The sequence below is a fragment of the Lonchura striata genome, chromosome Z, assembly GCF_050655825.1.
Source record: "Lonchura striata isolate lonStrDom1 chromosome Z, ASM5065582v1, whole genome shotgun sequence".
Taxonomy (NCBI): domain Eukaryota; kingdom Metazoa; phylum Chordata; class Aves; order Passeriformes; family Estrildidae; genus Lonchura; species Lonchura striata.
In genome coordinates, this window is record NC_140740.1 from 61,655,635 (window position 1) to 61,668,398 (window position 12,764).

Below are 12,764 nucleotides of genomic sequence, written 5' to 3' on the forward strand. Positions count from 1 at the left end.
TTTCTTTATAATTTGCACAAATAAAATTTTTTTGTTGAAACTGAAACATTTAGCCATATTTGACATCTGATGTTACCAATATATCATCAGAAACAATTTTTATAATCTCACATTGGGGGCTATATCTCACTGGATAAGACCAAGTTCTGGTCAGCAGGGTATTGTTCACAAGCTAGTTGTGTAATCCAAGGAAAATTAGATGCGCAGCAACAAAAGCTGGTCTTACTGCAACAGAAAATATACACCTGGTAGTTTTCTGTTTACACTTTTCTGTTACTTTTTTTGCCAATAATCACAGATTTGCTAAGAACTTGCTATTGTTTTAATTTTGAAATAGGTATTTTAAAAAATCTTACTTAAAAATAGGAAACAAATCAAAGATAGAATCAAGGATGTAATCCTTTAAAAAATAGAAAAAATAACTTTATGACTTGCTTGTTTTTCTTGCTCCCCAGAACAAATAAGAACTTTCACAAGAACAAAAATTTTTAGTGTTTGTACCAGAATAAAAGATCAATGACAAAATGTAAGATACAGGAAAAAAGACAGGGACTATATTTAGCACACAATGCTGACTGCCTCATGTTTGTTTTCCTGAAAGTAGCTTTCCACTTCAGTCTGTATCTATTCCTATGGAGTGTTTCCTTTTTGTAGCTTTTAGGGAATTGTTCTTTTCATGTCACAAACATATTTTTAGAGAGATAACTGTAATTGGGTTAGTTGGAGAAAATCTTCAGGAATTTTTCAGTAAATTTTTCAAAGTTCTCTTCATCAGTTAAGTCATAGTGCCTGAAAGATTTGCAATGGTTCCACAAAAAAACAAAACAAAAAAAAAACCAAAAAAACCCCCAAAAAAACCCCAAAAAAACCCTCACTTAACATTTATATACTGAATAGATGCACATTCTAAGATAAAATAAGGAAGCAAATTAACTGTGTAAGATGTCAAACTGAAACCAGGTCTGTGAGAGCAGATGGTATTCTATTAAACTATATCTGTAAGTGATGAAAATAAAAATAGAAGGTATTTATTGAGTGAAATGTTTTAGATTAATCTAAACCCCAAACAGGGAATTATAATGCCAGTTTGTGAAGTAGTTCATATTTTCCAAAATATTTCTGCTTGTGTTCATGCTAAAGTGAAGACATTGTTCTGGCACTATCAGAGCTGGAATATGAAACTTTTCCATAGCTGAGTTTTGGGCTACAAGAATCCTAAGTGAACTATACACAATCCTTGCTAACTCTTTCAATTCATATTCATTATACTTGATCAAACTGGTGGAAATCTGTTCCAAACCTGTATAGATAAAGTAAATTCTACTACGAGATTTCTGCAAATACACAAGAATACATACACTTCTTCCACATTTGTTTCCATGTCCTCAGAAGTGTCCAAACATCAGTGATAGTGTAAGGCTAAGCAGTGACTAGTAAACTTGCTTTATATAGCAATGTTCCAATTCTGGAAAATCAGTTTTAGGGCAGTGTATACTTATACATTGCTGTATACACATAAACATTAGAATATGTACTATTTCTCTTTTTTGTTTATATATAAGCATACACACACGTATGTATATATGCTGCATGTATACATACATGTGAAACAATGACTACTGTATTTGCCTTAAAAAATTTAAAATCCTGGATCACAGGAGTCCTCCTGTAGTGGTTTTCATAAAAGATAATGGTGTCATCAGTCATTTTGTCATGTTTTTTAATCAGTGTATGCCTGCTCTATATCCAAAGGCTGTATCTTGCTAAACATGTATTGGCAACTACTTTTGCTTCTGAAACCCAGAGAAATTTTAGTGGGCTATTTTATTTATAGAATAACAGAATCATTGAGGCTGGAAAATCTCCTAAAGATCATCAAGTGCAACCATTATCCCAGCAGTGGCATCACTAAAACGTGTCTGTGACACATCTACTTGTCTTTTAAATCCTTTCAGGGTTGGCAACTCAACCTTGGTCCCTGCCAAGGCTACTGTAACAATTTTTGTATCCCATTCTGTATTTACCTGAGAATGTGTATCAACTTTTATATAGAAATAGAATTAATAGATAGACAAATAGAATTGCCTCAGAATGAATTTCTCTCAATATTTACATGGATAATTTACATTGTAAGGTGGTCCTAAGGAACATAGTGTCTTTCTAAAGAATTAATGGACCATTTGAGCATTACAGTTCTCACAGAATAGTTGTGCTTTCAAAAAGGAATGTGAATAATTGTAACCTCAAAGTGCTGATGGACAGGAAATCTGTCCTTCTTTAGTGGGGAAGATATACAGATGATTTTATGTGCATAATAGATAGTTCTGGAGTTTTTTTCCTGCTAAAGAAAGTCTTGTGTCTTTTTATCTCTCTTTTTTTCCCCTCTCAGTGTATTTATGAATAATGAAGTACTAGGGTAGGTAGAAGTCATGCAGCCTGTGTGTAGTTGCTTTCCCAGAGAGCATGGTAACAAATCAAGATTTTAAGTGAGTTCAAAATAAATATGACACTTAAAGTGAATGAAACAAATAGGTACTTTAGAGTGTGAAATTTCTTTGATGATTAGTTACTGATAGGATTTTGTTGAATAAAAGCAGTAAAATTATACTTCCAAAGAATACATTTGAAGCTAGATGGGTAGCCTTAAAACCCAACCTGTGAAGCACAGACATGCCTATATAACTTTAAATGAAAGATGTATAAGCAGGTTTAACCTACATCTTTTTCTTTAAAGACAAGTTCTATAAACATTTTAAGTCATAATATTTAGTTGAATTCCATCTTTTCCTTACTTTTATCTTAAATTTGAGATTCAGGATTTAGGCAAGTGAGTACTTTATATATCAAGAATTTAAAATATTTTCTTTTTGAAGGAAAGTAATATATTGAAAAAAATATAAGCAAATATTTGAAGATGAAAAGTCTGTTTGCACAGCACATGGAAAAAGACTTTCTGTTCTTCTCCCAAGTTCTGAAATTTTCTCATTCTTATTTTCATATTTCTATTTTTTGCTTTGTCTGTGTCTCTACTTGTCTGTCTATTCCATACTCACTATCCTCTTTCCATGCTTTTCCACGCCCTTCCATTCATCTCCATTACTAATCTTTTCTGGTTTTCTTTCACTCATAGCTATTTTTTTTGCAAATGTCCATCCCTTCTGTTTAACAATGCAAGGACTTTGTCTCCTGACACTCCCAGACTGTGGCACAGAAAATTTTCTCAGATAATCATGGATAGTTTCTTTGCCATGTTATGAAAGTGGCCTAGGTGGTAGACACTTCCTCTGAGTTATTTATTTCAGGTAGTGTGTTTTTATTGCTACTTCTTTTCAGATCACAGAAGTAGAAATGTGCAGTGCAAGAACCTAGAGGAGTGCACTTACATGTCCCAGAGATTGATTATAAGTTAGATAGGTGTTAGGTATTTAGCACATGCTGTTCTGCCAGGTTCACTGCAGAACTAAAAAGCTTACTAATGACAGAGAAAATAGTTTGCTGCATTCATCTGAAGCGTTGTGGTGCTGAGTTAACCAAAAAAAGGTTTGTGTTCTGCTTGTCAGAGTACAAGTACATGAGAATCCAAAAACTGTTGAAAAACTGAAAGATAAAAAGTGCATGAGCATATTTTTTTAACAAAAGAGAATTTTACTGAAGATAAGTTTGCAAAATCAAAAAAATGTTGTGTCCTCAGGACTGATTGATCTGCAAGGCCTGGGTGTGATCATGTTCCCCATAAGGAACGCACTTTTTTCCTAGTGAAACATGTATGTTTAAGATTTTGCATCAAGAGGTATGATTTTCACAATTTTTTGCAATACAGACAAGGTCCTATCAAAATGAAAATCTATAAGCTAAACAAAGAGAAAATAAGTCACAAAATATTGAAAAATTTGAGCTACAATATTAAAGACTATCAAACAACTTGCCTATCATATAACACATTTCTTGTAAAAGAATCAAGGTTAATTTTTAGCAAACATTAAAGCAGTCATTTATTCCCACTGAAATGATGGGTAATTTGTGGAATGAAGGCAATAATGCACATTTTATGATTTACACTGCTTTTTGTGGAAATGCCTGACAATGTTTATTATGAGAGTCCCCAGTAGTGTAAACACTGTCACATTCATAAGAAATTTCATAGATAAATTAGACCCATTTTTTATTTAACTAATTGTCATGTAATATAGCTTTCTTGCTTTCAGCTTTTCTGAAATGCTTGTCATGTACAATTTTACTGCAACACAGAAGTATTGCTGACTGTAATTGTATTGCACTGCATATTATATTTGCAGAAGTATGTATTATTTACATTCAAATACTTTGTTTAATCAAACGATATTTTAAGGCTAAGGTTAATTAAGATTACACTCTTATTAAATTCTGCCATAGTTCAATGATCAGAAGATCACTTACCTTGAGAGCAAAGAAACCTTTTACAGCAAAAGCTCTCTAGGTCTCTTCCCTAACTGCATGTCCTATGTTGTCACTGGAGGGCAGCAATGTCCAACATAAAACTATTTTGTCCCTCCGGTTTGGCTCGTGCTGCAAAAGCTAAGACTCAAACCCCCCATTTTAGAAACACATCCAGTCCAGACGTGGGTTTGTATAGCAGAACATTTGCCCTATGTTAGTTAAATTTAGTTCTGTTTTCAGTAAAACAGCCTTTCTGAGCAGTATATTACTTGCTTGTGAAAACTCCCCCAAGGCTAAAACTTCACATTCAAGAATCTTACACCTACCCTTCCTTCCCTCCCTCCATCCCTCCCTCCCACCCCCACTACACTGGGCTTTTGCTATAGATTGGTTCGGTTGTTCTCTTGGAGTCGGCGGTGCAGCAGATACTTCTGTGGCTATGGGTGCCAGCTGTTGCCTTGCAAAAATAGTTGTATAAATTTCATTCTTTGATTTCTTTCATTTGTCCTTTAGGTTACAATTATTATGGAAAAAACATTGCTTAGGGAATTTTCTGTAGTGACAAGCATTTCATTATAGCTTTGAATGGAGGGAAAAAACCTCATTCTAGCTCCTCTGACTGATGTTTTACAGAATGAGGGATGTGTGCTGTGTTTTGTGTCCTAGACTATCTTGTGGGCTTAAGAGATTACTTCTTCCAAGAATCTCTTTATATGTGTATCTTGCTAGCCTATGTTAATTTTGAATAAGAAAATAATAAAAATTAAGAAGTAGAAGACATTCACTTTGCGACTATCCTGATTAGAGTTTTTGGTAGTGTAGAGACTTGCATTAATTGACAATTGACTCAATTCAACTAAAACAGCTGTAAATATTGACTGGCTAGTCCCAAGGTATTTATTTATTCATTGCTCCATGTCATCGATGTAGAAATGTTAGTTCTTTACCTACGGTAATTAACAAATATTTGTAGTTGGAAATAAATAAGCTCCATGCTAGCCTTACTGTGTGCAATGTAAAACACTTGCAAACATTAAAAAAAAAAAAAAAAGAAAAAAAAAAAGAAAAAAAAGACTTATTTAGTGGTGAACTTCTGACCCTGGAACAAAGACACTGACCTGATGCTACAGGAGTTTTTGCCTTTACTGTGAAAGTTATGGGCTGAGGTGAGAACTAGCCCACCACTGCTCCCACAGCCCCTGCCAATAAAGTCTTGGCTAACTACCTGTGGCTGTGGAGAGCTTGATGAGCCTGTGGAATCATGGTATCCTTGAATCAAAAATTTCCATATGCTGTATAAATAATATATAAAGCTGCCTGTAAGGTCCCAACCCTGCAAGGTGCTGGCTGGTACTGGCCAGTGCTAGTGGGCTAAGGTGGGCTAAAGATCCTGGGGGCTGGAAAGAGAGGGTAAAGCAGGACCCTGGGTCGGGGGGCTCACCCTAAGTTCCCCCTCAGCAGAGGGGCTGCAGATGGAGTGGGAGGGTGGAGCCACAGGGCTATGCTCCCAGGTACTAGTTGTGGCTTGAATAGTGTGGTGAGGTGCTGGGGATAAGCCCCAGGTTGTATTTCTTTGAGCAGAGGACCTTTCTGTGGGAGAAGAGAGAGCAACATTGCTCTGTTGCAGACCGATGAGGCTGTGGTGAATGTGGAGAAAATCAGTGCCATGAGTGAAATAATTTCATAATTAAGGAAAGGGAATAGACTCAGAGGCTTGGGGAGAGATGGGACCAGAAACCACAAAGCAGGTGAGTGGAGGCCTAGAGAGAGTGCTGTTTATATGGACTATCTGCAACAGGAACCTATTTTGGAGAGGATGTCAGGGGTGTAGGCTCCAAGCATGCTCTTCTGCAATGCTAGGTGACTTGCATAAAGAAGGATAATATTTTGTGCTCAGACAGCCTGTCTGTGTCATGTGTCCTTCCCCCACTTTGGGTGTTGATGCTGCCTCGAGTTCCTGCACTCCCTGTGAGGGAGCAGGGCACAGGCCTTCTATGGGACTCTGCTGTACAATTGTATAATATATTCCCATTGGTTTATGTAAGTTTTGGGTGTTTTTTTACAGCAGAGAATTTCAAGATTGTTTCATGTTGATGGTCTGGAAGAGGCCCAGATCTGACATAATTTGTCTCTCTGAAGGACATGTTGGTGGCTGCAGCTGCTGGGAACTAGGAGCTGCGGCATTCAGGCTTAAGTACCCTATAGACCTCTCCAGCCACACTGGGCAGCAAATGCTGAAACACCATACAAACTTGTGCTTAAACCTGACTGTGTAAAGGTAGGATCTAATCCCAAATTAGAGAGTAACTGAGTAGAAGTTGCATTACAGACCTGTTGGACCCCATGACGAGTTTGTAAGATAGTGGGTGCTGAAGCTACTGTGAGGGGATGGTGCTTCCAGAGACAAAATGGGTTGTGAATTGTTACTTTTCCTTTTCCTAAACTTAAACCATAAGAAAAAAGTATTTTTTTTTAAGTCTCATAGAAAACTTTGATTTCTGGGGTTTTCTCCTGTAGTTTTTGGGAGGAGTTGAGTGAGATAACATTATTTTGAAGCAAATTCAGGTGTATCTCTTGTGGAGATTTGATGTCAAATGGCATATATACGTGTGTGTGTGTGTGTTTGTGTTTGTGCATGCCTATTGCTATATATACACACACCCCCACAAACACATTTTTCCAAAATGAGTTGCTTATGAGGTTTCAAAAGCCATGTTTCTATGATTGTTTTTGTGTTGCTTCAGTAACTTTGGAGCATTTATCCATGTAATAGCACGGTCTTCTGCACCACTGGTTATATAGAACTCATGCCTCAATAACTTTGTTTGATAGGATTCAGATGAAATGCTGCTTAGTATATTTTGTGTTTAAAAGCTTACTTTTAGCAAATAAGAAAAGCAGGCATTTAAAAAGGCATAATCAGGTTGACTTAATAGGCTAATTGGGTTCAAACATATATGTTAAAATAGATGGCTGAACCACTTATTTTTAATTGATGTAAATGTTGCTTTTTATTGTGGTACAATTGAAATGTGGACTATTGCCAAATATAGCTTTTGTAAATGAAAATATCTTCATCCTTGTATAAAAAAAAAGAATCCTAATTGGCAGTGTATTTGAGGAATTGATTATGAAACTTGTTTTAGGAAGATAAATATGCATGTGACTTTTAGGAATATTCACAAATGAAGAGTTACTACAGGGCATTGTGGTACTAATTTCAATTAGTCTGCAAGAGTAGGCTTAACCCTGTGTTACCGGTACTCCAAAATGATTAGTCTGACATAGTAGAATTGGCTGTCCTAGCAGATAAGTAAGACTCCATCAGATAAAACTTAATGAAGGAGCAGGACTTTCATACATAAGAAGATAATAGATTAAATTCCAAACCTAGAATTCATTCCAGAATAGAAACAACTGATTGCACCTAGGGAAAGAGGGATATGACAGGTTATAGATGGACAACTATTTTTGAGTTCTGGACTCAGTAGGATCTATTAGATAATGTCTAAATGATTGTTAAACCACTTGGCCTATCCCCTCACAATTCAGTAAATAAGAGACTAAGAATACCTGGAAGAGTTTTTTTCTAACAAGCATATGACTATCAGTTAGAGGACTTATTGGGAGAAACATGACAAATCATGGTTATTACACTGTCTCCAGAGTACTCTCCAGAGTCTATAAGATGTAGTTGTTTGCCAAAAATGGCTAGAAATCTACTGCTGATTTACTTCATCCTTTTTTAACTAGCAGGAAATGTGCTACTCAGTGGATATGGAATTGACTGGAGGGTCACACTCAGAGAACTGCAATCAATGGATCAAGTGGAGACCAGAGACCAGGGATGACTGATGTCCTCAGGGGTTGGTATGGGGACCAGTATGGTTTAACAACTTTGTCAGTAACATGGACAGTGGGATGGAGTGCACCCAAACTACACCAAGCTGTGTGGTGTGGTTGACACACTGGAGGGAAAGGATGCTATCCAGAGGGACTGAGAGAGGTTTGAGAGATGGGCATGTGTGAACCTTATGAAGATCAACAAGGTCAAGTATAAGGTCCTGCACTAGAGTCAAGGAAATACCAAGCACAAAAACAGGCTGGGCAGAGAACAAATTTAGAGTATCTTGATGGAAATGCCTTAGGGATGCTGGTAGATGAGAGGCTGGACATGAGCTGGCATCCCAGAAAATCAGTTGTGCCCCTGGCTGTATCCAAAGCAGTGTGATGATCAGGGCAAGGGAAGGAATGCTGTTCCTTTGCTCTCCTCTGGTGAGACCCTATCTGCAGTGCTGCATCCAGCTCTAAGGTGCCCATCACAGGAAGGACATTGAGAAAGTCCAGAGGAGAGCTGTGAAAATGATCAGAGAGCTTGAGCACCTCTCCTGTGAAGATGGGCTGAAAGAGTTTTGACCATTCACTCAGGAAAACAAAAAGCTCCAGGTAGATTTTATAGCAGCCTTTCAATATCTAAAGGGGGCCACAAGAGAGCTGGAGACTTTTTTTACAAGGGCTTGTAATCATAAGACAAGGGGGAACAGCTTCACACAGAAAGTGAGTTGACTTAGATCAGGAGTTTTACAATGTGGTGCTGACACACTATTTTCTTTTGCCCAGAGAATTTGTGGGTGACCTGGAAGTGTTCAAGGCCAGGCTGGATGGAATTTTGGGTTCCCTGTTCTAGTGGAAAGTGACCCTGGAAGAGGGGTTGGAAATAGACAAACTTAAAGGTCCTTCCAACCTGAACCATTCTATGATTCCATGAAATATTGACATCAGATGTTTGCTATTTCTTTTTATTGTGGTAATCTTGGACCCACTGCTAAAAAGGACTTTTCCCATTCATGATTCAGGAACCTCTCCACAAGACACACATGTATACTTGAGCTATGGAAATCAATGTTTTGGCTATGTATTGTTAGTAGGTACACTTTAAATACTTGGAAAAGAGAGCTTCCTGTTCGGTCACTTAACTCTGAAGACAAATGATTCTTCCTTATTTGGTCTTATGAATTTTATTTTTTTTTTTAGTACATGCAAAAAGGTAAAGCTCTTCTAACACTTTGAAAATCATTGCAAGACAACTTTAACTGGTATGCCGAAAGTCTAAACTTCATTTATAAACTGTTTTTATCTGATCATCATTTTTAGTGTGTTCCCTCCGTCACCCCCCTACCTTCCCCCCACTATTTACAGTTTCCATATGAAAGTACACTGGTTAAGGAATTATAGAACAGGAACCACTGCCTGTATTGCAAAACTTGGTTTATTTTGAGAAAGCTCTAGGCTGTGTGCCTCCATCCAAGTTCTTCTTCCTGCTGTCTGGGTAAATCAGGTATTGGTGAGGCTGGGTCCATATCAGTCAAGCTCCCCAAACTTCTGTTTAAGCTAAGAGTTTCTTAATTAAAACTTTATTTCCTTCAATGAGAAACAGCTGAATGCCCAGCAGTGAGGAGGCAGAAGCATGTGGGCTGTGGGACTGGTCTCTACTATATATTGGAAACATGTAAAATGTACAATGGCAGAGTGTAAGATCTAAAATAAATTGCCTGAAATAAATTATTCTGAAGAGTAAGCCCTCCCCATAGTGAGCACCATTTGTATAGACAAAAACATGTTTTTAAACCTTGCTTAGAGTGCATGTTGTGAGCCACTTCAACTTCTGGAGCAGAGGTCTGGGTGTTGCAGTTTGATATGGTTAATCTTATTTCTTCCATTTTTTCAGGTGATCAAGGGAACCTGACAGGTTCGAATACTCATTGTAATATTGTAATACTCATTGTTCACAAATCAGCCTTAGATTAATCTTGCACAAGAAGAAATTCTTACGTTTTATTGCTTATGTTATTGACATAAGTAGCTAGAGATATAGTGTTACTTGAATCACTAGTGTGTTACCTAGAAACCATAGGCATGTTGACATCTGAAATTCCTGTAGCTGACCCCTGACTCTGGGATAAGAGTAAAACATTTTTTGAAAAATTGTTGCAGAAGATAGAACAACCAAGTGTAGGCTTAGTCTTTTCATCCTAGATATTATAGCCCTCTGTGGCATTCAGTTCTCTTTTGGTTTTACAGGAAGATACTGCAAGATGCAGAGTATTATCTCTGATACATAAGTGTATTTTTTCATAAGAGTCCCATGTCAATACGTACAGAATGCCAAGTTGCTATCTGAAGGGATGGAAGGATGTCAAGGAATGCTAAAACTTTCAAAGAATTAAAATAAAAATCTTGGTGTGAACTTGGACAAAATACTTCTCTGGTATCCAACTATTTTTTCTTCAAATCTCTAGACTTGTATCAAAAAAGAAAATGTAACTTTATTATTGTTTTCATATATTCTGCAGAATGTATGTTGTGAAGTGGCTAGTACTGCTAAACAAACAACCTCATATAAATGGATTATTTCACTTTTTTTTAATGGTTTTTTCAGGGGAATGGTTGAGTAATTTCTGATAATACATTTAAATAAATTTAATATAGCCTTAAGCAGAGAGAAGCATGAAAAAATAATCCTTAACTACTAAAATTTGCTGTAATTTTAAGAAAATGTTAGAATGATAATAAGCATAACGCAGTCTTCTTTTTTTTTGCAACACAAAAAAAGTAGTACTGAAATAAAAGTTGTAGAAGGAGAGAAGTAGAGTATGTATCAGAGTCATTACTTCTATACATGATGAAAAATATGCAAAATCATGTGTGTGTGATCTGTTACTGCATCACTATCCATCGTGAAAATTTAAAAATTAATTTTACAAAATTATTTGATAGTTTTCTGTGATTGATTTTTCAATTCAAATTGCTGTGGATGCAGATCTTATTATGCAGTAGGAAGGACTGATTTTTGAGGGGTACCTGTTGATTTTTGAGGGATACCTAAAGTCATGTAATCCTTTTTCCTTCATCTTCCCTTTTCTCCTTCCCCTTCCCTGTATAATTTCCCAGACAGAACCCTTCCAATAGAAATTAAGCATGTTTTTCACTTGTAGAACAGCAACACCCTAACTCTCTGAAGCAGAATCAGTCACCAGGAAACAAGACAAAATCAACTGGATTGTCTAATCCGCCCAAGAGAGAGAAGCAGTAGGGCCGAAGGTCAAAAAAAACTGTGAATGGAGACAATAGATAAGAGGGTCTGTATGTGGAAGGACAGTCAATGGATGATGAGGATGGATGAAGACCCAACTCCATTGGAGGTATTACCGTGTCCGAATGATCTACACCTCCTATCATGACCACTTCCTCAACAACAAAAATAAGACAGGATGTAGTTGTAGGTGATTGCCTTAATATTGGAATGGAGTTCAATATGTTCTGTGAACTTTGGGCCAGGGTTAAGGAAATCACCAGGGAGCTTCCTGGTAAGGCCCTTGGCCTACTGCCCATTGCTAGTCTGCCATGGGGGTAGGGATGAAATTGCAATTCCTAGGTTTTGGGTGATCAAAACAGCCTTCAAGGCATTCAGATTTTTGGGATGGAATGATTACATTCATGGACAATAGAAGGGCTGTGAATGTGACCTATCTGGGTTTATGTAAAGCCTTTGACATGGCTCCCCACAACATCCCTCTCTCTAGATTGGAGAGATGATTTGATGTGTGGAGTCTTTGGTGGATGAGGAGTTAGTTGAATTGAGTTGATTCCCCAGCAGGTAGTAGTCAATGGCTCTGTGTCCTTATTAACATCAGTGACAAGGGGTGTCCCTCAGATGTACATACTAGAAAGAGTACCATTTCATGACTTAAACAATGACATAGAGAAAGGGGGCAAATGTACCTCCAGAAAGTTTGCAAATGACATGAAGCTTATTGGCATCATTGACACTCCTGATGGATGGGAAACCATCCAGAAGGTCATGATCAAGTTGAAGGAGCGGGACCGTGGGAATCACATGAGAATCACTTGCAACCTGGAAAGCCAACTGGGCTGCATCCAAAGCAGTGTGGCCAGCAGGTAGAGGGAGGGGATTCTGCCCCTCTGCTCTGCTCTGCTGAGGCCACCCCTGGAACACTGGGTCCAGTTCTTAGGTCTGCAGCACAGGAAAGACATGGACCTATTGGAGCAAGTAAAAAGGAGAACTATGAATTCTAGTAATAGCACAACATGTCCAATCAAATGCAAAAAGCCATAATCTCAAGAAGACCTTAGGATCAAGGCTAAGGTCTTCCTGAGAAAGGGAAACTAAGGAAATTTACCAGAGAAATGTAATGTTTCATGCCTACTGTACTGTGTCTATTTGAGATAGAGGATTTCTTGTTTGCTTTTGGGTGTTGGTTGTGGTTTTTTATATTTAAATATATATATGTAATTTTTTTTAATAACAGGCTGTATGATGTTGTTTT